The sequence below is a fragment of the Haliotis cracherodii genome, unplaced genomic scaffold (assembly GCF_022045235.1).
Source record: "Haliotis cracherodii isolate W230 unplaced genomic scaffold, xgHalCrac1.p SCAF_14, whole genome shotgun sequence".
Taxonomy (NCBI): domain Eukaryota; kingdom Metazoa; phylum Mollusca; class Gastropoda; order Lepetellida; family Haliotidae; genus Haliotis; species Haliotis cracherodii.
The window spans coordinates 34958841-34981742 of NW_027266269.1; the positions used below are offsets into that span (position 1 = coordinate 34958841).

The window sequence follows — 22902 nt, forward strand, 5'->3', positions numbered from 1 at the left end:
TTTAGCGAACCTGCCGGGATATTTGTACCGGGAAACAAATTGATCGAACACCGGTAGCATATATCACGAAAGATTATCGTACAACGCAGAAGAAGTAATCCTACACGTTTTTACAAAAACAAGAATCGATTTATCTCATATTTCCATAACTCCAAATCCACTTGCATCAAACAATTGACTTTTGGGGGTCGTTTTGTTTTTGTCCGTGTTCTAAGCGGCAGTATTTTGTTGCTGTTTTTAAAAACAATCAAGTCAGAATTCTTCGACTGAAACGAAATAAGAGTCTCCGTCGAATCACATGAGGTTGGGCGGAAGGAGTGTGATACGCATCTACGCAGCAAGGCCGGTCTGAGTCTATCTGTGAGTACTGTTGTCTGCTTGTTTGCAGGAAATCTGTAAAATCCTTCCAATAACAGACAAATTTACTGTGAGTCCCACGCGAGAACATCGTCGTAACGTCCGCGTTCGTGACACATTGACAGGGACACCGGTGTCTAAAATCAGTGTCGTTTTGATTGGTCGTTAATGCATGTGACACTTTCATTCCGAGTCCTTGATTGGATACACTATACATAAAGGCTCGGGTAAACAAAGTCCACATGCCTGTACCTCGAACTCAGTTGAATAGATTGACACCAAATAAATGTCTGAGTGGGGCATTTTTTAAAAACACTGGAAATAGAAAAAAAAGTTGTGTCAGTGAATAAATATAATCCCATCTGTTTTCTGTCATTGACATAGATTTGGAGTGAGTGAGTGTGGTTAATTTTGCCCAACTTTTAACAATATTCCAGCAATATCACCCGGGAATACTAGAAATGGGCTTCACACATTGTATCCATTTCGGGGGAATCGAAACCCTGGTCTTCGGTGGGATGAGAATGATTTAACCCACCCCCACCTAGATTTGGATACATTTATATCCGAAACATTCAAGTAACCTTGTGTACCACAGCTGATCCGTGACGTTTCAGTGCAAATTATACTTGCTTATATAGATCTATAGGGTGTGCATTTTTCCTCTTTAGAGTAGGGACCTAAAGTTGGAAGGATTTTATAACTTTTCTTGAATGTTTAGTTGTGACATGATGTGACCTATACATGCTAGTGACCGCCAGGTATTCTGGGTTCAACGTTGGTTGTTTGTTTGGTTTGGTTTGCTTTTTGTTTAATGCCGCACTCAGCAATGTTCCAGCTATATGATGGCAATTTGTAAATAAGCGAGTCTGGACCAGACAATCCAGTGATTGACATCATGAGCATCGGTCCATGTAATGGGGATCGATGACATGCATCAACCTAGTCAGCGAGCCTGACCACCCGATCCCATTAGTTACCTCTTAAGACAAGCATAGTCGCCTTTTATGGCAGGCATTGCTGAAGACCTATTCTACCTCAGAAAGGCAGCTCAATGCATTGATTGATGCCTTTGTTCATTGTGTGTCATCGTACCCCGATGACATGGATCGATGCTCAAAATATCAATCCCTGGATTGTCTGGTCCAGACTCGGTTATTTTACAGATCGCCGTCATATAGCTGGAATATTGCTGAGTGCGGCGTTAAACAATAAGAAACAATCTTCTAATGAGAAGAAAGAAGGAGTCTTCATGTCAAGCATCATGAATATGCAGGACTATTTTCAGTTCTCACATATTAGTAGAATAGGTAGAATAGGTCTTCAGCAACCCATGCTTGCCGTAAAAGGTGACTATGCTTGTCGTAAAAGGCGACTAACGGGATCGGGTGGTCAGGCTCGCTGATTTGGTTGATGCATGTCATCGATCCCAATTGCGTGGATCGATGCTCATGAAATTAATCACTGGATTGTCTGGTCCAGACTTGATTATTTACAGAGCGCAATCATATAGCTGGAATATTGCTGAGTGCGGCGTTAAACAACAAACCAACCAACCAACCAGTTCTCACGTTGATTAAGACAAGACACTCCATTGAACCATTGGAGTATGTGTTGGTCTCACTTTCTCTTTCAGTTAAAAGACAACATTCATTGCTTATGGTTGATATTATTTATGTTACTGTCACTTGAGTTTAGAAGTGATATAAAAGCCTTCACACAGGGCGTGGAGTCATCCCACAGATGACATATTTATCTTACAGCTTGCTGACAGGGTTATTCTCATTGGTCATATGGACAAGGTGTCTGCATGACTTCGTATCAGGTCCTAAGTTTAAATCCCAGCCAAGCTCTGGCTGCTACACACATGACTTTGGCCATATGTGTTTTTTATGTTTGGAAGCGACACACTTGATTTTCAGGCATGTTTTTAATGAATGAGCTTACTATTGGGACATTATAGCACCGTAATATGTTGCTAGTGTTTCATCATGGCACAGTCCCTGAGGGGATTTCAAGTAAGAACAGGTGTCCAGCAATGTCATCTTCTCGAGCCTATATCAAAGTCTAGTTTCTACCCTTGCCACAACAAGGCCAATTTCTTGGCTCGACCCTGTCACCACCACACGATAGTGTTTGAAGGGTGTTTTACGTTAAGCATTAAAACCCATCAGGACCCTCTTAGTTGTGAAAACAGTTGTTCTCTTGATAACGTGGATCGTTGCTCACAATCTTGATCACTGGATTGTCTGGTCCATTATTTACAGGCCACCATTATATAGCTGGGCCCCGTTCCACAAAGCGATCGTACGGCCACGATTGTCACAAGTCTATGTTAAAGTACGGTTGTTACAATCATCTTAGCGCTAAGACCATTTTGTGTAATAGGGCCCCAGAATATTGCTTGAGTGTGACGTTAAACAACAAACAAACAACACCATCTTACAGTCACTGTGTATGTGGAGTGCTGTTTGACACTGACCCAAATTTGTCAGTGGTCCAAAGGACCTGCTCATGGAAAACTCTTCTGGTCCTGTTGGATTTCTACTAGACACGATGGTGTTGACCAGATCAGGTTTTAAATAGCAGATACTTTATCATGTTCATACAACAAGTGATTATACGTAATTAGAATGAGAAACCAGCTAAGAAGGTGAGTCTGAAGGATATTTTCTTCTCTCCTGGTGATTCATAACATGGATGACAGCCTTACCTTGTCAGCAGACATGATTATCAGTGATAGAAACTAACATTTTTAGCCCACTTGTCCTTATAATGATAACATATAGCCGAACCTTAAAAATGGCAAATTTCTACTAATTCTTATGATACCTCAACTGTTGGGCAGTTTGGCAAGGACTACAGGACTAGTGCCAATTTCTACCGCTGATTAAGTATTACATCAACATACCCTGAAATCATCAATCTTACCTGTGGAGATCGCGACCTGTGAACATCGGGGGTAGAATAGGTCGTCATCAACCCATGCTTGCCGTTAAAGGTGACTATGCTTGTCATAAGAGGCGACTAACGGGATAGGGTGGTCAGACTCGCGGACTTGGTTGATCCCAATTGCGTGGATCGATGCTCATTATGTCAATCACTGGATTGTCTGGTTCAGACTTGATTATTAGAGACCACCGTCATATAGCTGGAATATTGCTGAGTGCGGTGTAAAACAACAAACCAACCAACCAAACCATTCCGCAACTAAATTTAGTAGTAGTTAAATTAATTAACAGGAAGAAAGCATATGGTGTACTTGTTAGAGCTTGGAATTTTTCGATACAGCTTGGTATCAGTAATGTGATACATATTATTAGTAATGATGTCTCTAGTTGCCGTATACAGGTTAGCAGATAAAATATTGGGCGAGGTGTAATACAAGCAGTCCTAGTACTTTCACCACGAGGCTACCCCACCACCCAGCAGAATGGAAAAAACTATTTGCCTAACAATGATTTGAAAAGAAGCCACATCAGCAATAAACAGATTTAGTACACAACACCATTATCTAGTAATAAGGGTTACAATAAAGCACCGTAGGACCGTTATGCTTGAGTGCATAGTGATTGGTTCTCAGGATAACAGTGTCAAACTAGTAGAGACTAGTGCAGCCATTGTTCCAGCTGAACTCCAGAGCAATGAACCATGACAAATCAATCGATTGAAACAAAACCTTCATGGTTGTTTGAGAGCTTAATACAGTAATCTTGTAAGCTTGTAATCGGCGGCCGAAGGGTCGGTGATGACCATTGTGGAGGATAGCCATGAAACAAGCACCCCATTTCCACCAGAGAGGCCAGGAATCGTATCCCAGTGTCTGTAGCAAAGCTGGATTCTGCTTTGTACTTTTACTTTGAAAAAAAAGCTTTTATTGCATGTAATTTACAACAATGGTTCTTGTACCTGACACTCTCCCCCACAACCATTGATTATACCTGTTCTTATTTTTCCCAATCTGACCTAATTTCCATATAGATTATTAGTTGTATGGAATGCCCTGTCCTCCAGAAACCATTATCAGAGATACTAATTGCCTACTACCGTCTACATTATGATAATTTCCCCAGGTGAAGAGTGGTAGTTATTGTCAGATCAATAGTGTTAAAGTACTGATGATACGACACCGGGGGGAGATATAGAGCATATTTACACCGCTGAAATTGTAAGAGCATGTCATTCAAAGAATGTTTATGTCTATCACTGTTTTTAATCTTAGAATATTTGTATGATTATATTTGGCTTAACCTGCAGAAAATCCTGTGCTGGGATACATTGAGGCAGCGTAGGTACTGTAAAGCCACATACCATATTCGACGTAATAAGCACCCAGGGCCCTCTCAAAATTAGAAATAGGGGGCTCTTATTAGGATAGTATTTTGGTGAAAAAAAAAGAAAAGATAAATTCCGTGGTTGATGCTGACAGCCTGAAATGTTTATAAAGACAGATATATTTTTCCAGAATTTAATTGCCCATAATTATGCGTATTGTATGCAAATAAGTAAGTCATTTGTACATTGTTCAATAGGGAAGGGTGCTAATTGGGATTGTTATTAGGATATATTGGGATATATTAGCAAATATCGCCGTGGGCGCTTATTAGAGCTTATTACATTGGAATACGGTATTTTTTATTTTTCGTTCCCAGGGCACGCCGCCTCAACTCAGAACCAGCCAGTCCAAGAAGTAAATTAAGCATAAGAATATTTATTTTTATTTTGTCTCCTGCTAGTATAAGCCCCTTATTCAGGAAGATTTATTACATATCAATTCCAGGTCTACATCACTATCAGTGATTCAAAAGCCAGCTGCAGTTTTAACTCCACGGCAGAATGAGCTTTATGTCAATATATAAACGCTGGAGTTAATCTCTTATCTTAAGAATAAAATAAAAAGGTGTGGCCTAAGGTCCCATGGCCCCTGGTACGGTGGCCAAGCTTTAGCTGCTGGTGATCAATAGCACGTTTCTATGTCATAATGTCAAATAACATTCATCTTTTAATGCCCCTATACTAGCTTTGAAACAGAACTGTGATTTACAAGTTGCTATACTGTCCTTTCTCGATAGATTTTCTATTTCTAAATATATTTTTTATTATTGTATCATCACTATATGGCTCCAATATTGCCGATGCGATGTAAATGTACAACTCACTCACTCACCACTGAAAATATTTTAAATTATACATATGTGCCACAGGGCTGACAGGGCGCACAGGGCTCACAGGGCACACAGGGCGCACAGGGCACACAGGGTGCACAGGGCACACAGGGTTTACAGGGTACACAGGGGGCGCACAGGGCACACAGGGTTTACATGGCACACAGGGTGCACAGGGCACACAGGGTTTACAGGGCACACAGGGTTTACAGGGCACACAGGGCCCACAGGGGGCATAGGGTGCACAGGGCACACAGGGTTTACATGGCACACAGGGGGCATAGGGCACACAGGGTGCACAGGGCACACAGGGTTTACAGGGCACACAGGGGGCACAGGGTTTACAGGGCACACAGGGTTTACAGGGCACACAGGGTTTACATGGCACACAGGGTGCACAGGGGGCACAGGATGCACAAGGCACACAGGGTACACAGGGTTTACAGGGCACACAGGGCGCACAGGGCGCACAGGACGCACAAGGCACACAGGGGACACAGGATGCACAGGATGCACAGGGCACACAGGATGCACAGGATGCACAGGGCACACAGGGTGCACAGGGCACACAGGGCGCACAGGGCACACAGGGCGCAAGTGAACAATCCCAATTAGCAATCCTTTCGATTGATCAATGTACGCAAGACTTATTTATTCGTGTATAATACGCACTCGTGTGTTATATGCACCCTTAATTATTGGCATTTATATTCTGCAAAAATATATCTGTTGTATTTAAACAGTCAGGCCGTCAGCATAAATCACGAAATTTATCTTTCAACTCCACTTGGAACTTATTTTTCCACCAAAATAATATTCTAATAAGAGCCCCCTATTTCTAATTTTGAGAGCGCCCTGGGCGCTTATTACGTCGAATACAGTAATTTGTAAAGTTGGCTTTTCATTAAGATTTTCTAGTTTGAATTTTTTTAAGAATTAGATGGAGAAATAGTATGTTGAGTCTCGTCTGAAAAAAATAAATTTCAAGGTATGTTTTTAACAGAGTATGTGTATATATATAAATATTCATTGTGTCTATTATATAATTTTCAAATGCTGATAAAAATATTCTACCTTCATACTCAACGTTATGAAATTTTTATCATGGCAAGTAATTTTGATTTATTGCAGATCATGTTCGGCCTCATTCATTGGCACATGCCACACCATTTTGTGTGTACATAGAACTCCCAGGGCTCAGAGGCTTTTTTTTTCCTTAAAGTGAATCAAATAACATGCTGCAATGGAGCCATGCTCTCTTTTCTTCACAATGTGTAGATTCCTTTCACCATCAATTCCAATGAATCTATTTTTAGATACTACCTGTTTGGGGAATGCCCTTTTATTAAACTTTTGTGTCTGCACTGCACGGGTAAAGAAAATTAATATCATTAATATCTTTGGATTGTCCTTTCCATATCAAGTTTTGCTGTGAAACCCAGAAAAGACCATGTTCACTACCGCCATATATAGATTTGTATCCAACCTTAAACTTTGGAACTGCTAACTTCTTCATAGACATTCAGAGCACTGCTGGGTAACACAAATGTGTGTACACCAACCTTATTGATTGAAAAAGGTGGTTAAATGGGGTATCTTGAACTGTCCATTTTTATTCCCCCATTTTGAAAGGGGGGGCTATAGCAATCAGAATGTCTGTCCATCCGTGCATCCATCAGTCGTCAGTTTTCCATTTCCCAGCAGAACTCCAAAACCGTCAAATATTTCTTGTTGAAACTTTTTATGGAGATGAATCTAGATGGCAACTGGTGCCTTTTAATGATTTGGGATTTTTGTTCTTTTTATTTTTGTTTGTTTTCATGATTGGTCATGATGAAAAACAAGTTGTTAAATATTTCTTGTTGAAAATTGCTACAGTCGTGCCCCGCTTATACGGACTTCAGATATCCGGAAACCTTGGTTCCCGGACGATTTTCATTCAAAACGAAATAATTACTATATAAATTTACCCGTATATACGGAAATTCAGTTTCCGGAACCGGACGGTCATTTTCATACACAAAACACTGAAAGTGACACATTATTGTTTAAAATTCAAACCTCAAAATGTGGTAAAGTTCAAACTTCCATGACAGACTTTTTGAAACGTGTATGAATAAAGATTGAGTGGATGTATCTGTTTGTTCTGTCATCTGTCATGAGTTGAATAATTGGAGGGAAGTAACTCTTCCAGTAAGAAGCTGGTTTCAGTTATACGGAAATTCGTTTATACGGACGAATTGTGAAATGACGCAAATGTCCGTATAAACGAGGCACGACTGTATATGCAATACTTGCTACACTTTTTAAGTCCGTGCATTCTACCAATGACAACATCACGCACTGACTTAACCCACTCTGAAAGACATTCAACAGGTTCCTCTTCTAGAAAGTGTCGTTCGGAGGGTTAATAAAAACAGGTTGACCTCACACAATACTACTTGTCACAATGTGGCTAAAATGTTCTTTCCACTCAAGGGAGAATAGATCTTTAGCAACCCATGCTTGCCGTAAAAGGCAACTATGCTTTTCGTAAGAGGCGACCTACAGAATCGGGTGGTCAGGATCGCTGACTTGGTTGATGCATGTCATTGTATCCCAATGGTGCTGATTGATGCTCATGATGTCAATCACTGGATTGTCTGGCCAGACTTGATTATTTACAGACTCCCGTCATATAGGTGGAATATTGCTGAGTGGGGCATTAAATAACAAACAAACAAACAAACAAACAAACAAACAAACAAACAAACATGTCTACCTGCCATGAGTCTAATTTCCTCTGGGTTTATTAATTACTTTACAGAAGTGCCAACCCAAAAATTCAAAATGTGGAGTAAAAAATAACATTCCGAACAAAAACCGGGACCTGAAATATTTTTAAATACCATACACATTAAAAGAAACATAGTATTCACCACACAAAATATCTCCAAAATTATTTATGATTCCCAACAGTTTTGTTTAGTAAATACAAAAAAAGATGTTTTTCCCCCAGTCACATTAACAAAACATGGCCTCCACACAGTTTGAAATAATTTTAAAACCCAACGAGACAGTCGTGTAGGTGACTCCAAGTGTTGCCTGCCCATCTTCAAAATTACCTGTCCGCATTCACACATTATCAGTATAAAATTTTTTCGCAAAAACTATCGGACAAATCATGTCTTTAGTCAGATGAATTAATGCAAACAGTTACTTGAGAATCTACAAGGAGTTATGATAAAACTTATAGTTAGTCTTGAAATTATGTGTCAGACAATCGGGCAGTTAGAGGAAAATTTTATGCAGCCCGACAGAAGTTACCTACCATGGGCAGGCAGACAGGCAGACAGGCAGACAGGCAGGTAGACAGGCAGGCAGACAGGCAGACAAGCAGGCAGACAGTTATTTTGGACACTGTATGGAAGGTGTATCCAGACTCCCCTATTTTGCAAGCAAGGGGGATTGGAGACTGATGATATTATTTCTGAATTCCCAATTGGTGACTTGATTAAAACAGAAAAATATCAAGAAGGTGTCAAGTGCTGGAAAGAAGCTTGTCGTGATGATACAGGGAGGGTAAGGAAGGTGTCACGCACTGGGAAGGAGCTTGTCGCAGTGATACAGGGAGGGTAACGAAGGTGTCACACCCTGAGTATGAGCTTGTCGCACTGATACAGGTAGGGTAAGGAAGGTGTCACGCACTGGGAAGGAGCTTGTCGCAGTGATACAGGGAGGGTAACGAAGGTGTCAAGCGAAGACATCCCTCAGTTTATCAGAAAACTATGGTCATGGGTTCAGTTACAAATTTCTCCCTGATTATTTTATCTTGGTATATCAGAAGAATATAAACAATTGCAGAGCTCCAGATAAGCTTTTGGTGTTTTGGGTATTTTACCCATGCATTTTAAAATCATTGGGTATCAGTGATTCTATCTGCGTATTCAAATTTCTGTTACCCACTAGTTTTTACAAATGTGGGTATTTAAGTTAAATATTTAAAAAAACACTATTCACCCTGCAAACTGGTGTCGTGTGGGTTCGAGAGCTTTATAGGACTCAAAAATACCACGATACTTCCACAAGAAAGTGTGATGGCAAATGATCATGTTGTGACTGTCATCGTGGAGTTTGGCAAGGTTGACGGAATGCCCGTTTATAATTTCAAAATAAGTTGCTGATTTGCTAATCGAATACGCAGGGTTACTTCACAATATGTTGATGATACGCACAAGTTTTTTTTTTGTAGCGTATCTGTGTTGTTCATTGCGTATTTGATACGCTTGGATTATATTTTACTGCGTATTTCTGCATTTCTGATGCGTTTTTCACGCAGATACGCAGCTTATCTAGAGCTCTGCAATTGGTTAAACACAACTATGATCCTGAAAGCAATCTGAGTATAGCAGGACTTGGAGTCATCCCACAGATGACATTCTTACCGTGTCAGCTTGCTGACGGGGTTAACCTCTTGGGTTATACAGACAAGGTGTCTGACCTCTGATCAAAAGATCCGTGGTTCGAATCCCATCACGGGACTCTGAAATTTCATGGCCGCTACATTGGCGCCTAACGTAGGGCTGAGCACATTCATATCAAATTTGTGCAAAATAAGTCTCGGTACCCTACGATGCGGTCCAGGACATGCCTTCTGTTGACGGGGAAGTATGTATCAGGACGTGGAGTCATCCCACATATGACATCCTTACGTTGTCAGCTTGCTGACGGGGTAAACCTCTTGGGTCAAATGGACAAGGCGTTTGACCTCTGATCAGAAGGTCCGTGGTTCGAATCCCATCACGGGACTCGGAAATTTTATGGCCACTACATAAGCATGGCCACTATTCGTAGTTTCAATATAACCTTTCCACAGTTGTCCAACAAACTTAACTTGTTTAAATGGACAGAATTGCTAAAGTTTATGTAAACTTCATCCACAATGTGTTATTTTTCTCCAAAATGTCCCATAAAGTGCAGACAAAATCAAAATACTTGGTAGCAAGCCGGCCCGATAATTCGCATACATGTTCCAGACAAAATATGGAAGGTGATGCAGTCCAGCACTACAGGACCAGGGATGGATAATGAATTGATTTTACTATAGACCTGACGAGGGGATTGCCTGTCAGTCTGTAATGATGGCAGGGTCTGACACTGACAGCCAGCCAGTTGGAGAAGTATTGGAAACACAGCCCCAGTGTGCTACCTCCTGTCTGTTGTAAAACACAGCCCCAGTGTGCTGCCTCCTGTCTGTTGTAAAACACAGCCACATTGTGCTGCCTCCAGTCTGTTGTAAAACACAGCCCCAGTGTGCTACTTCCAGTCTGTTGTAAAACACAGCCCCAGTGTGCTACCTCCAGTCTGTTGTAAAACACAGCCCCAGTGTGCTGCCTCCTGTCTGTTGTAAAACACAGCCCCAGTGTGCTGCCTCCAGTCTGTTGTAAAACACAGCCCCAGTGTGCTACCTCCAGTCTGTTGTAAAACACAGCCCCAGTGTGCTGCCCCCTGTCTGTTGTAAAACACAGCCCCAGTGTGCTACCTCCAGTCTGTTGTAAAACACAGCCCCAGTGTGCTGCCCCCTGTCTGTTGTAAAACACAGCCCCAGTGTGCTGCCTCCTGTCTGTTGTAAAACACAGCCCCAGTGTGCTGCCTCCAGTCTGTTGTAAAACACAGCCCCAGTGTGCTGCCTCCAGTCTGTTGTAAAACACAGCCCCAGTGTGCTACTTCCTGTCTGTTGTAAAACACAGCCCCAGTGTGCTGCCTCCAGTCTGTTGTAAAACACAGCCCCAGTGTGCTGCCTCCAGTCTGTTGTAAAACACAGCCCCAGTGTGCTGCCTCCTGTCTGTTGTAAAACACAGCCCCAGTGTGCTGCCTCCTGTCTGTTGTAAAACACAGCCCCAGTGTGCTACCTCCTGTCTGTTGTAAAACACAGCCCCAGTGTGCTACTTCCAGTCTGTTGTAAAACACAACCCCAGTGTGCTACCTCCAGTCTGTTGTAAAACACAGCCCCAGTGTGCTGCCTCCAGTCTGTTGTAAAACACAGCCCCAGTGTGCTACTTCCAGTCTGTTGTAAAACACAGCCCCAGTGTGCTACTTCCAGTCTGTTGTAAAACACAGCCCCAGTGTGCTGCCTCCAGTCTGTAGTAAAACACAGCCCCAGTGTTCTGCCTCCTGTCTGTTGTAAAACACAGCCCCAGTGTGCTGCCTCCAGTCTGTTGTAAAACACAGCCCCAGTGTGCTGCCTCCAGTCTGTAGTAAAACACAGCCCCAGTGTGCTACCTCCAGTCTGTTGTAAAACACAGCCCCAGTGTGCTGCCTCCAGTCTGTTGTAAAACACAGCCCCAGTGTGCTGCCTCCTGTCTGTTGTAAAACACAGCCCCAGTGTGCTGCCTCCAGTCTGTTGTAAAACACAGCCCCAGTGTGCTGCCTCCAGTCTGTTGTAAAACACAGCCCCAGTGTGCTGCCTCCTGTCTGTTGTAAAACACAGCCCCAGTGTGCTGCCTCCAGTCTGTTGTAAAACACAGCCCAAGTGTGCTACCCCCAGTCTGTTGTAAAACACAGTCCCAGTGTGCTGCCCCCAGAATTTACAACACCTGTCAGGTGAACATGTAACGAACTGTGACTGCCTGATCTAAATTTAAGATGTGTGTGTTCTTGAGCCAATCAGATGTCAGCTGTTTAAAGGGTCAGAACGTCTACAGTTCTGTGTCCTTTTTAGTCATTTTGAAATACTTTCCAAGTGTGACATCACACCTTTTGTTCCTGCCCTATCTGCGGGCATGGGTGGCCCGGTCGTCTAAGGCGCAGCGATTCGCTGTGCAGAGTTGCGTCCCTTGGGCATGCCAGAAACCTATGATTGTGGGTTCGAATCCCAGTTCACCCCGATTATGTTTCTAGGTTTGTCAGCACCATACCCCTGCTCATGGGTTTCACCGAAGTGGTAAACGTCTAAGACCTACATCACTTGGGGCTTTCCTCCCACATTAAGCTGACACGCCATGATATAACTGGAATACTGTTAAAAGTGGCGTTAAACCCAACTCACTCACTCACTCACTCACTCCTGCCCTATCTAATTCTCAAAGCAAAACAAAAGAGCTCTGCACGGCAAAGCTGACAACCCAAGTGCTGTGCAAAGGAAACTGGCTTCTGTCATGTTTTTTATTAGAGGCAAATTGAAAACAAAGCATGTGTGTTTCTTCCTTCAGATGAGCTACAAAATACTAATTTCCGGCTTCATTAGATTAGAAGCCAGTATTTATCAAAACCTAGATTACCATATAAATATGCTTTGGTCGTATGGAGCCAATCACCAGCTAAGTAGCTATGTCACATCGTCACATCTTAAACAGTCCATTCATGTGTTTTCATGTTTCATTTTGGACGAGTCGATACATTTAGATAAACATGTCATGAAATGTTAAACTTTCTTCGTGAAAATATCCCAAAATGTGAAATGCTATTTCCGTTTGGGTATTTATCCTCCGCATCCTGTCATTGAAGTCCTATGGAGAGCTAACGATACAGACACTTTTGTGTGTAATGCTATATTGTCATGCATCTTACTGTCGCAGTTGTTCTGTTGTTCTTTTATCAGGATAAGAGAAAAATCTGGTCATGTTTAGAAGCCTACATGGGCAGTGTGGTCACTTGAGCAGAAACTTCTCTTACAGAATAAGGCGGGGGTTATCAGCTATTGTTTACAAACAATGATTCAGAACAGTTGATGTACTGTCCCTTTACATATGACACATATCACAAGTGTTAAAAAACAACAGGATATATAAAATACCAATATGATGGAGCAGCTTTATCATTGACCAATAATTTGTTTTCAAGATACAGATATGCTTGTCTGAATGCTTCACTCATTCGTTCTTAGAATTTAGAATCCTTGACGGTGATTGGCTAGCTTAAAAGTTGACCTGAGGTTGCCTAGGTGTGTCCTCAGCTTTTCATGTAGTGAGGTATCGAATGGGAGTAAAGATCTGGTTTGTAAAACATCCAGCCCCAAAATCTTCTTGTAACATAAATGGACAGACATGGCAAAAAACAATCTGAAACATATTGAGTACGTAACTTCCTGGTTCAGTAAGAAATAACTCTTGACAGGTAGATCGTAAGTCTCTTTTGGCCAAGGCAACTTAACATCTTCTTTATTTTATCCCCTTGATGAAGCTCTCGACCCTTTAATAGCTAGAAACTTGCTGATGTGGCAAAAACAATACTCGTTCCACCCTTAAACTTCAGAGATTCAGAACCGTTAAATTCGATTGACGTCTAATTCTGTATTTGTGAAGGTGACGGAGTGTTTGCTTCAGTGTATTAAATGATAAGTGATTCCCATTCTGTGAAAAATATTTAGCTGCGAACATCAATGCTGGGCAGTGTCATTCTTCTCTTTATTGCCAGCTTTGTATGAGAAAAAAGTCAATGATATGTGAGATCACTTCAAACCAGCCCAGGACTGGGCATGTGAAGTTGGTCTATTCCAGTAATTGACGCTGCTCGCAGTACTGAGACAGGATTGTATATCAATCGTATTACACACGTGGGATTGCATATACTGTAGTTTGTCGGGGATACGACTCAAGCATCCTGCATGCTTCTTATAGCACTGGACACTTTCAAGGACAAATCTCCTAACAGTGTCATCTCAGACTGAGGCTGATTGAGTTAAAGAGCTGCTGAGTTAATCGTTGGTTTTGTAGCGGAGGATTACCGATGTTCAGGGAGAAGGATGCCGGTGTATTTGAGAGGTACGTACAACTGTTATTTTTCTCCACGCCTATGACAGTGGTTTTGTCAATGGGACCGGTCAAACACATCCCTGAGTAATAAGTGTCACTGATCCTGCTGCCTACTCTTGTTGACTTTTTTCACGTGCGGAGACGAGAAAATTGATTTCTTATCATTACATGATAAAAACCCAGAACCTAATCAATAAAATAACCAGGCGATTTTGTAGCTTCCACTTTCCTGGTGGAAGGAACAGGTTTGTGAGAAACACGGGTTCTTTCCTGGCATGTCGTACTGCATGATCAGGGAGCCCTTGAATGAACCTGGAGGCTGAATGTGGGGAAATCTTAATTTCAGATTGATGGAAGAGTATTGAGATGTTGTATATACAGGATCCTGTATTTTCATCATTCAAACTCAGATTGAGAGTTTCAAGGTGAAGTACCTGTCGAGAATTTGTGCAGGATTTTCTTTGTTCTTTGTTGTATTTTAATGAAGCATCGAATGCACTATATTCTTGGTATCCCCGTGTTATGGGTTTTCGGATGCTTAAGCAACATTTGTAGTTTTCTCTCTGACCACATGAACAACTGTAAAATGTCTCATTCACTTACAAAAGACAACTCTCTCTTCAAAACAAGCCAACATCTAAGTGTTACAATGTCTGTGTGATGCTACACCCCGTTATAGCGTGAGGAATTGCAATATTCACGGACTAATCACGAATGACTTTTAATAATAAAAAGTATTCTTGGTTGTTGTTTTTGTGGCCACATGAGTACTGACACCACACAAGAAAGCTTCGTATTACAGTTATAACTTTTATGTCATGGAGAATAACAGCATCCAAAACACAGGAAGGGATTGTCTCCATCACCATAGCCTCCAGCGAGAGCAATATCTCACCTCTAGTTTAAGTTATCACACCCATATGATTAGAGTGATAGATGTTCAAAGTAGTATTGAAACAAACTCACTGTCACGCATCCCTTAGAGTGATATCCCCCATGTTATCACACCCATCTGAATAGAGTGATATAACCACCCCATGTTATAACACCCAACTGATTATAGTGATATATCCACCCCATGTTATCACATCCCTCTGAAAAGGGTTGATATATCCACCCCATGTTATCACATCCATCTGAATAGAGTGATATAACCACCCCATGTTATCACATCCATCTGATAAGGGTGATATATCCACCCCATGTTATCACACCCATCTGATAAGGGTGACTTAAATATCCACCCAATGTTATCACATCCATCTCATAAGGGTGATTTAGATATCCACCCAATGTTATCACACCCATCTGAATAGAGTTATATATCCACTCCATGTTATCACATCAATCTCATAAGGGTGATATATCCACCCGATGTTATCACACCCATCTGATAAGGGTGATATATCCACCCCATGTTATCACACCCATCTGAATAGAGTGATATATCCACCCCATGTTATAACACCCATCTGATTATAGTGATACATCCTCCCCTGGTTATCACATCCATCTGATAAGTGTGATATATCCACCCCATGTTATCACATCCATCTGATAAGGGTGATTTGAATATCCACCCCATGTTATCACACTCATCTGAATAGAGAGATATATCCACTCCATGTTATCACATCCATCTGATAAGGGTGATATATCAACCCCATGTTATCACACCCATCTGAATAGACTGATATATCCACCCCATGTTATCACACACCCCTGATTAGAATGATATATCCACCCCATGTTATCACACCCATCTGAATAGAGTGATATATCCACCCCATGTTATCACACCCATCTGATAAGGGTGATATATCCACCCCATGTTATCACATCCATTTGATAAGGGTGATATATCCACCCCATGTTATCACATCCACCTGATAAGGGTGATATATCCACCCCATGTTATCACATCCATCTGATAAGAGTGATATAACCACCCCATGTTATCACACCCATCTGAATAGAGTGATATATCCACCCCATGTTATCACACCCATCTGATAAGGGTGATATATCCACCCCATGTTATCACATCCATTTGATAAGGATGATATATCAACCCCATGTTATCACATCCACCTGATAAGGGTGATATATCCACCCCATGTTATCACATCCACCTGTTTAGAGTCATATATCCACCCCATGTTATCACATCCATCTCATAAGGGTGATATATCCACCCCATGTTATCACACCCATCTGAATAGCGTGATATCCCCCATGTTATCACATCCATCTGATTAGAGTGATATATCTATCCCATGTTATCACACCCATCTGATAAGGGTGATATATCCACCCCATGTTATAACACCCATCTGATTATAGTGATACATCCTCTCCATGTTATCACATCCATCTGATAAGGGTGATTTAAATATCCACCCCATGTTATCACATCCATCTGATAAGGGTGATATAACCACCCCAATGTTATCAGACCCATCTGAATAGAGTGCTATATCCACCCCATGTTATCACACCCATCTCATAAGGGTGATATATCCACCCCATGTTATCACATCCATTTGATAAGGGTGATATATCAACCCCATGTTATCACATCCACCTGATAAGGGTGCTATATCCACCCCATGTTATCACATCCACCTGTTTAGAGTCATATATCCACCCCATGTTATCACATCCATCTCATAAGGGTGATATATCCACCCCATGTTATCACACCCATCTGAATAGCGTGATATCCCCATGTTATCACATCCATCTGATTAGAGTGATATATCTATCCCATGTTATCACACCCATCTGATAAGGGTGATATATCCACCCCATGTTATAACACCCATCTGATTATAGTGATATATCAACCCCATGTTATCACATCCATCTCATAAGGGTGATATATCCACCCCATGTTATCACACCCATCTGAATAGAGTGATATCCCCCATGTTATCACATCCATCTGATTAGAGTGATATATCTATCCCATGTTATCACACCCATCTGATAAGGGTGGTATATCCACCCCATGGTATCACATCCATCTGATTAGAGTGATATATCTATCCCATGTTATCACATCCATCTGATTAGAGTGATATATCCACCCCATGTTATCACACCCATCTGAATAGCGTGATATCCCCCATGGTATCACATCCATCTGATTAGAGTGATATATCTATCCCATGTTATCACATCCTTCTGATAAGGGTGGTATATACACCCCATGTATCAATAGGATGTGCTATCCATCCGAAGCCAGGGTAGATTGGCATTAGTTAAGAATTGACTTATATAAACAGTATTTATTATACATGTATATATATATTTAATTTATACACATTTCAATGTAAAAGCTGGTGTGCAAAGTGTCTAAATATGCGCAGCAGATTTACACAAAGTGTGCACACCATTTTTCATGTTTATATCGCCATAAACGCAAAAATTATTGAAATCAATTCTTATTGATAATTGATGGTGAGCAATAATTACTTCACAAACAGCTTATTTAATGATTAACACACACAAAACTGTAGAGAACGGGACAAAATCAGTGACATCAGTCAGCGCAATGATGCAATACAAGCCCCACCCATTCTGTTATCAGCCAATCAGAAAACAGTATTTTTTTAAGTGAGTGTGGCATTTTATTTTTTCGGTTTATGGAAAAATAAATGCAAAAAATATTATTCGGTTAGCCAATCAAATACCACGAATCACTTGCACTTTATTTGTAGGTTGGCATCCATCTGAAACCAGGCCAGATTGGCAATAGGAGGGTTTACAGTGCTCACAGAATATATCCTCAATAGAGCGTGGTTCTCAAGGATGTGGTATGTTTGTGAAGCCCATGCAACATCTCCAATTATGACATCACCACATTATACGTTCAAAGGCATCATCACTCATACACAGTTCTGTATGTATTTTTATGGCTTGCCAAAAAAATGTTTTCCGCAGGATAAAGAAATGGGATTTGTCTATCACGTCTCGTTTCTGTCGCATAACTCAGAAACCGTTCAATATTTCTTCATGAAGTTTTGTATACTCATCAGGCATGCACTGTAACTTGTGCCTTTTGCTATTCACGAATTTTTTTAATTATTTTTTTTGCATTTCCAAGGCAACACATTAGATTTAGGTTTAAGGGATTTTCTGGATCATAACACATGAACTGTTTCTCACTTGGTTGTGAAAATATTTGTCTGCACATCAGTCAAGTGCTGAACTTTTGCCATTCAGTGATTTTCAAATGTTTCTGAATTTCTAAGGCTTCAGGTTCAAGTGATGGTTTTATTCTGCTGAGCATAACTCCTAAACTATTCAGTATTTGTGGCCCATCAGGAGACATGACATCATTGGTTCTGGGATACAATTGTGCTTTGATGTCATAAAAAAGACGTTTGACGTCAACTTACTTCTGTAAAAATCGCCATGTGTGTGGACTGTACAAAAATATCTTATTTTTCACCCATTATTTTGTAATGGAATAAAAAACTTATTTCAAAACATTTCAGCATACATGTCTACCTTTAGTTAGTCTAACATTATATCTAAAAACTGCTATTATTATAAAATAGTTATAAGTCTGAAAATGAGACTTTGCAGAAAATGATGCCATATAACTCTGTAAAAAATATAAATTAATGCTGAATTGTGAATTGTATTTTTGTGTTCCCAAAATCCTGTAATTTTAAAATATAATGAGAACTGTTTTGTTGTGTTGTGGAATTATGATTGAGAAAATATTATACCAAGTATGTAACGATACGGTGATACAGTATTGTATCCCGATACGAGGCCCACGATACAATACATCTGTATACCACCCCTGTATCCTGATACATAAGATACCTTTCTGGTTATATTGGTGTAGAAACATGTGAATGATAACAGGAACTGTTCAACCACCAGCTTGGCGGTCGGGTAGCCTAGTGGTTAAAGCGTTCGCTCATCACGCCGAAGACCCGGGTTCGATTCCCGACATGGGTACAATGTGTGAAGCCCATTTCTGGTGTCCCCCGCCGTGATATTGCTGGAATATTGCTAAAAGCGGCGTAAAACATACTCACTCACTCACTCAACCACCAGCTTGCACAGATTCCCTTGTATTTCCCAGTTGGCTAGAAATAGCAGAACATTCACAGTGCCCTCCTGTAAACACCTGTAATCGAATGAAACCTTACTTGATGTCTACCAATGACTCACTCACTCAATCACTGGGGCAGGGGGAGCCTAGTGGTTAAAGCGTTCGCTCGTCACGCCAAAGACCCCATTTCGATTCCTCACATGGGTACATGTGTGAAACACCTTCCTGGTGTCACCTGCCATGATATAGCTGGAATATTGTCACTCACTCACTCACTCACTCACTCACTCACTCACTCACTCACTCACTCACTCACTCACCCACTCACTCTTGAGATTTCTCTATGCTAAATCCCTTGTATTTCCCAGTTGGCTAGAAATAGCATAACATTCACAGTGCCTTCTAGTTTATATATCTGTCCAGCAATATCCTATCTTTGATGTCAGAAATTGAATAACAAATGATTCAGGGGTGTGATTCACCTGCACAAAACATAGAATATCCAAATTTGAAATATAAGTACTGTATCAGGATATATACGAATCGTATCACACCCATAGTATTGTGATACGTATCTTATTTTGACCCCACAGTATCTTACACTTCTAATCATACCGGTAGATAATGTTGCAAGCAAATAAAGAGCTCTGTCAATTCAAAATACCTCAAAATGTACTGAAAGCATTTAAAGATTAGGGGGAATCATTTGGTTTTGTCATCAATCATGTCAGATGTGCACACAAGCTGTAGGATTAAGCATTTTGGGTGTAATATAATTGTGATTTAATACACGTTCATGAATCGAATGAAGCCTTTCTTGATGTCTACCAATGACTCACTCACACAATCACTGGGGCAGGGGGAGCCTAGTGATTAAAGCGTTCGCTCGTCACGCCAAAGACCCCGTTTCGATTCCTCACATGGGTACAATGTGTGAAACACCTTCCTGGTGTCACCTGCCATGATATTGCTGGAATATTGTCACTCACTCACTCACTCACTCACTCACTCACTCACTCACTCACTCACTCACCCTCTCTCTCACTCACTCACTCACTCACTCACTCACTCACTCACCCTCTCTCTCACTCACTCACTCACTCACTCACTCACTCACTCACTCACCCTCTCACTCACTCACTCACTCACTCACTCACTAACTCACTCACCCTCTCTCTCACTCACTCACTCACTCACTCACTCACTCACTCACTCACTCACTCACTCACTCACCCTCTCTCTCACTCACTCACTCACTCACTCACTCACCCTCTCTCTCACTCACTCACTCACTCACTCACTAACTCACTCACCCTCTCTCTCACTCACTCACTCACTCACTCACTCACTCACTCACTCACTCACTCACTCACTCACTATGCTATTCTCTATGCTAAATCCCTTGTATTTCCCAGTTGTCTACAAATAGCATAACATTCACAGTGCCCTCTAGTTTTTATATTTCTGTCTAGTAATATCCTATCTTTGATGTCAGAAATTTAATAACAAATGATGCAGGGTTGTGATTCCCTGCACAAAGAAAGAATATCCAAATTTGAAATAAAAGTACTATATCGAGATACGAATCATATCACACCCATAGTATTGGGATACACATCTTATTGTGACCCCACCATATCGATACACTTCTAATCATACTGGCAGGTAACATTGCAAGCAAATACAGAGCCTCAATTCAATTCAAAGTACCTCAAAATGTATTGAAAGCATTTAAAGAATAGGGGGAGTCATTTGGTTTTGTCATCAATCATGTCAGATGTGCACACAAGCTGTAGGATTAAGCATTTTTGGTATAATGAGGTATTTGACATATTTTGGTGATTTAATAGACGTTCATGAATTGTAATGAAGCCTTACTTGATGTCTACCAATGACTCACTCACTCAATCACTGGGGCAGGGGGAGCCTAGTGGTTAAAGCGTTCGCTCGTCACGCCAAAGACCCGGTTTCGATTCCCTACATGGGAACAATGTGTGAAATACCTTCCTGGTGTCCCCTGCCGTGATATTGCTGGAATATTGTCACTCACTAACTGACTCACCAACTGACTCACCAACTGACTCACCAACTGACTCACCAACTGACTGACTGACTGACTGACTCACTCACTCACTCACTCACTCACTCACTCACTCACTCACTCACTCACTCACTGGGTGATCAAGACCAAAGAGATGAAGATTATAATTTTCTTCCAAAGGTGATCGATCAATACAAGTCAAGATGTCAGCTTGACTTGTTCAGTATTTCACCTCTCCGATCTGACATTTATGAGGTTCTTTCACATGAAACTGAATTAATTGTAAAAAAACAACACCTACTGTCTAAAGTGTTAGGCTATCATATGGAGTTACAAGATGGCGCATGTAGTGTGACTGATCAATACGAACTGTGGGAGATATTCTCTCCTTTCTATTCTGTTTCTCTGCATATGCATGAATGGATAACTAAGTAATTTGTATGGGACTCGTTTTCATAGGTGTTGGTTCGCAGTGGAAACTAAACTCAATTTAGGAAACATGAACTTACCTTGCAATCAACTAAATATGAAATCCCCTTGTTACCAACTAAACATAAAATTTCCTTGTAATCAACTAAACGTGAAATCCCTTTGTAATCCACTAAACGAGAAATCCCCTTGCAGTCAACTGAACATGAAAACTCCTTGTAATCAACTAAATGTGAAATCCCCTTAATGTAATCAACTGAACATGAATTCCCCTTGTAATCAACTAAATGTGAAATCCCCTTGTAATCAACTGAATGTGAATTCCCCTTGTAATCAACTAAATGTGAAATCCTCTTAATGTAATCAACTGAATGTGAATTACCCTTGTAATCAACTAAATGTGAAATCCTCTTAATGTAATCAACTGAATGTGAATTCCCCTTGTAATCAACTAAATGTTAAATCCCCTTGTAATCAACTAAATGTGAAAACCCCTTGTAATCAACTAAATGTGAAATCCCCTTAATGTAATCAACTGAACATGAATTCCCCTTGTAATCAACTAAATGTGAAATCCACTTGTAATCAACTAAACATGAATCCCCTGAATGTAATCAACTAAACATGAAAACCCCTTGTAATCAACTAAATGTGAAATCCCCTTAATGTAATCAACTGAACGTGAATTCCCCTTGTAGTCAACTAAATGTGAAATCCCCTTGTAATCAACTAAATGTGAAATCCCCATGCAGTCAACACAACACACACTCACACAGACATACACACACTCGCACACACACACAGACAGACAGACACATTCACACACACGCATATACATACACATACACACACACACATATAGACACACACACACGCTCACGCAAGCACGCACACACAAATGCACACACACACACACACATATAGACACACACACACGCTCACGCACGCACGCACACACAAACGCGCACGCACACACACACACACACACACACACACACACACACACACACACACACACACACACACACACACACACACACACACACACACACACACACACACACACACACACATGAGTGCAATAATCGTGAACACCACAATAAG

The 22902-nt window shown here is 41.0% G+C and overlaps 1 protein-coding gene across 1 annotated transcript in view; it reads left to right on the forward strand.

Moving 5' to 3' along the window:
* Positions 1 to 279: 279 nt before the first annotated feature.
* LOC139461213 (uncharacterized) overlaps positions 280 to 22902 on the forward strand; it is a 206747-nt gene continuing 184124 nt past the window's right edge. Inside the window, exon 1 of the mRNA XM_071242819.1 lies at positions 280 to 360. The gene's annotated coding sequence lies outside the window, so the exon portion shown is untranslated. The remainder of the gene's footprint in view (positions 361 to 22902) is intronic.